Consider the following 4344-nt stretch of genomic DNA (forward strand, 5'->3'; position numbering starts at 1 on the left):
GGATCAATGGGACTTGACCAAGGCCTCGGGAGCAGACAGGATGTCTTGTGTGCGCGTGCATCCCCAGGCCTCGCCCGGTGCCCGGCACGTACTTGGCGCTCAGTGAATGCTGAGTGGGCGAACGATGGGTGCTCGACAGTCGCTGAGCGACCAGCCCTCCCTGCTCAGGCGTCCCCGTCACCAGTCTGCCCGCCTCTCCGGGCCCGGCTTGGCCGCCACCAGATGCGGGCCGGGGTTGAGGCCCCTGCGGTTCACGGTGCAATATTCCCCAGTTTTGCCCTCTGCCCTGGACCGGCAAACCTGGCTTCTGATTTCCATGTGCGGATGTGTGTGTGTCCCTTCTTCTCGATCCCCGGGGGTAGGAGGTAGTCTGTGAATGACTATGTGACATTTCTGCAGTTCAGAACCCCAAGATTGCTCTTGGGGACAGGGGCTCCTGGCCGGCCAGACGAAGGGTCCCTGGGAACCCAGCCCTCGAGTAGGGTTCCATTCTTCTTCCTCTCACAAGCCAAATTCGCCGCCTCCCACTCCTTCCTCCCGAGAACTGGGCATTTGCCAAAGTAATCACTGGAGTCGCCCGATGCCCCCGCCTGCCCAGGTTTCCCACAGCTGTCAGGGACAGTGGGCAGGGGACCCCCGCACCCTGTCGAACACGCCGTTTTCCCTCCCCCAGCAATGCACTCGCTGCAGTGAGACTGACCCCTGACCCTTACCCGGACCTCCCCACCTTGGACAGGAAGTAATGCACCTTCTCTTGCTGACTATTTATTTGTTTGGAGAGACAGAAATGATGTAAAAGTGTATCTAGAAATATCTATATCTATATATTTTTAACTGACTCTTTGGAACCCCCTGGGCGGGGTGGGGGCAAATTCGGGCTTTCGTGGACGGTGGGGGGGACTTGGAGCCTGGGAACGCCTGTGTTCTTCCCTGACGCCTCTCTCTACCCCCTACGCAGTTAGAAGGAGCGGGGCTTGTGCTGGGGGAGGGGGCTGGAATGTTCTGTGGAGAATCTGGATTCTCTCTGTCTTCCCCATTCATGTCCCAGAGGGAGGGGGACAGGCCACGGAGGGGCCCCACTCCAAACCCGACAATCACCCACACTCCTGGGGCTCCTCCCAGGGCCTGGGCGGGGCGAGTCCAAGCGTGTGGCTGTCGATTTGTTTTCGATATTTCTTTCGTGCTGTATGGTGATTTCTTAGTATGCTACACAATAAGAGAAGACAAAGTCCTCGAGATTCTTATGAGTTTTGTTTGAAAACTCTTTCACTATATTTGTTGTAAAGAGGTTTACTATTAAAAGAAAAAGAATACACGTTTCTGATACTTTGGCTTTGGGGTCTGGTTTCTTTGGTGCCGCGTCCAGGAGGGAAGGAGGGGCAGTGGGGCCCCACCGGGGTGACAGGCCTGGCCTCCGCCTGCCGGGCGGGCACCTGCAGGTGTCCGAGGTGGGGTTTCAGGTGAGACCTTTCAGGTGCTCTTTCAGAAGCCCCAGAAGGGGCCCTGGGACACAAGAAAGACAAGCCACACTCCAGGCCGGGTCGGGAGCAGGGTGGTGTGCGGGAGGCGGGCACTGGTGAGCGCGGATGGATCGAGCCCCACGGGCGCCCACTGGCCGGGGCGGCGTCTGCCCATCTCCTCCCTTCTGAAGCGCCTTAACAGTGCACAGTTGGGGGGCGGCTCGCTCTCCTCTCACGTATCCAAAGAGCCCGCCCCCCGGTGCCCTCAGGGGCAGGTGGCGCCTACCTCTGCCTCTGCTGTGGCCCGGGCAGGGGCGCGGAGGGAGGTGTACAGGGCTCGGCCCACTGCCAGCGGGTTCGGCCGCCGCTCTGCCGGGCCCATGCTGGGTGCTGCAGAGGCAGAGATGGGGTGCGGGCGGAGACAGGCCTACAGACGCTCTGGCTGCTGCACGCGGGCGCGGGCAAGTCGCAGAAGGTCTTCGTGCGCCCACGCCCGGATCACGGCAGACTTCGCCTGCTCCTCCCTCCGCCGGCGCAGAGACGACGTGAGCTGGGCAGGACGGAGTTAAGAAGACGCTGTGCTCCAGGTGAGGCGCCCTGCCTGCGCCTGCGCCTGCGCCGGCAGCTTCCACGGTGGCATCGGATTACTCACGCCCTTGTGTGGTCCTCTCACGGGGCATCGGGGTTGGAATGTATGACCAGCCAAACACGGCAGAAGTGATGGTATGTGACTTCTGAGGCCAAGTCATGGCTTCCACACACCTCTCTCCCGCCCTCTCTCTCATTTGCTCTGGGGGTGCCAGATGCCACGTCCTGGGGCACTTAAGCAGCTCTGTGTGGAAACCCACGTGACAAAGAACTGGACCTTCCCTCCAACAGCCATTTGAGTGAGGCCCTCTTCTGTCCTTACACCCACTGGGACGGCGTACACTCCAGCTCATGCCCACGAGGTGACCGCAACAACCCTGACCTAGCACCCAAATCCTGAGCCAAACCTCTCTGCACCCCTCCTGTCTGCTCCTCGGACCATCTGGCCTGCCCCGCTCCTCTCGGGCATCACCTCGATGTCCTGTCGCCCACAAATACCCCGCTTTCTTCCCCTTCCTGGATGCAGGTTTTAAGGTCACACCCAGTGCCACCGTAGGGGTCACTGGTTTCCTTTGGTGAGGAAAGGTGACACCTCTTCACCAGGCACCTGGTAGAACCTGCGGGCTGGCCCAAAGCACGCCTCCACCTCCACGCCTTGGGTGCTCCCTGCGTGAAACGGGTTGCTGTGAGATTTAAGTAAATGGTACACAGAAATTCCTGAACCTCATTCCTGACCCACAGCAAGTGCTCAGTAAGAGTCACTTATTACTTTTGTTACTGCTACTTGTCAAAGACATGAAAATAGGTGAGCTTACTTGGGTAAGAGGCCTACAGGCAAAAAAACACGCTCTGCCCTTTCGAGTCTTGTCATTCCAGATTTCACCCCTAAAACTTTCCTTCCATAAAATGTTTCCTTATTTTCCCCTGCCTTACCCAGCTGGCTGTGCCCTTCTCTACTGAGGCGTTAGCAATCTGCCCTTTATACCACTGGCCTCTCCCCCTGAAAACACGGGTACTAGTTTCTATCTTCTCTCAACTGGACGGATAACTCCCTTAAAAAACACACTGCCGGTCTACGGCCAGGCCACCCTGAACAAGCCTGATCCTGTCTGATCTCGGAAGCTGAGCAGGGGCGGCCCTGGTTAGGACTTGGATGGGAGACTACCTAGGAAGACCAGGTGCTGTAGGCTTAAAAAATAAGGGATCGTAAGCTGACAAGGTCCTTGCAATCTGTGAAGTCAAACAAGGGTTGCCTCGCCTTAAAAAAAACGCACTGCCTCCTCTCTTTTTGAGTCTGGCTCCGTGCCTGGCATGCAGCATTCGGTCGAGCAGACTGAAATAGACAATGCACCTGAACGTTTGCTTTGTAAACTTGTGGAGTGCTACCGACTGAGGGACATTTTCTCTTCAAAGGCGTGGTGACTTTCTGCAGCTTCTCTCCTACTTTCCAATTCCAGGAGCACCAGATCCAGCAGGGCTGAGGAGTGTGGGTTCATTTTCTGGGATAAGCTATCAATCCCCTGAAAAATTAGCACTTACTGGGCTCCTACGTCTGAAGAGGTGGCTCTTGGGAGGCAGGAAGCAAAGGGCGGCATCTGATTGTTCCAGCTAAGGAGGCGGCCAGGCCAGCTCCTTGTACCTCATGTTCTGACTCACCCCTCAGTCCCACGGGCTGAGTAACTTTTCCAGCCTTGTGATTGTGGAAACTTGTTTCAGGAATAGCTAGCGGATGTGAAAGGGACATAAGGTGACCCCACCCCAGGCTCCAAAGTGGCTCCTACTGGAGCCCATACGGGCTGCTTGCTTCTGTTTGCAGGCCTAAATCACTGTGAAGACCTGGCTAAGGGGCGCATCTGGTTCCAAAGGCCCCACGCCCAGGGCTGGTAAACCTGAAGGACGGGGTGGCTCTCGGGTTCTTCCCACAGTGCTTCACCCAGTCCCCGGCCAGGGCTAGTTCGGATCAGCCTGGAGCCCGGGATTTATTACTTCCAGTTGGACCGATATCGCGCCATCCCCCTCCTCCCGCTCTGTACTCGTTTCCACGTGTTTACTGCTCTTGGGCCTGACTCAGGCAGTGTGGCCTCGTAAAAGTGTGGTCCCCGCCTTCGCTGCGTCGCCGCCCAAGAGTCATTCCCATTTATTGCGCATCGGCCGCCACGTGCCCAAAAAAGCTAATGACGACACCGCGGGCCCGGAGAGAGGGGCAGGGCACCGCCCCCCGGGGTCACGCGCCCAAGCCCCGCCCTCACGTGACCACGGCGCGCGCCCTCGCCCGTCACGCCCGGCCGCTGGGAGC

At 58.2% G+C, this 4344-nt stretch overlaps 1 pseudogene; it reads left to right on the forward strand.

The window, feature by feature from the left end:
• Positions 1-3119: 3119 nt before the first annotated feature.
• On the forward strand, positions 3120-3238 carry LOC111743891 (annotated as a pseudogene).
• Positions 3239-4344: the final 1106 nt, after the last annotated feature.

The sequence above is a fragment of the Pteropus vampyrus genome, unplaced genomic scaffold (genome assembly GCF_000151845.1).
Source record: "Pteropus vampyrus isolate Shadow unplaced genomic scaffold, Pvam_2.0 Scaffold124, whole genome shotgun sequence".
NCBI lineage: Eukaryota > Metazoa > Chordata > Mammalia > Chiroptera > Pteropodidae > Pteropus > Pteropus vampyrus.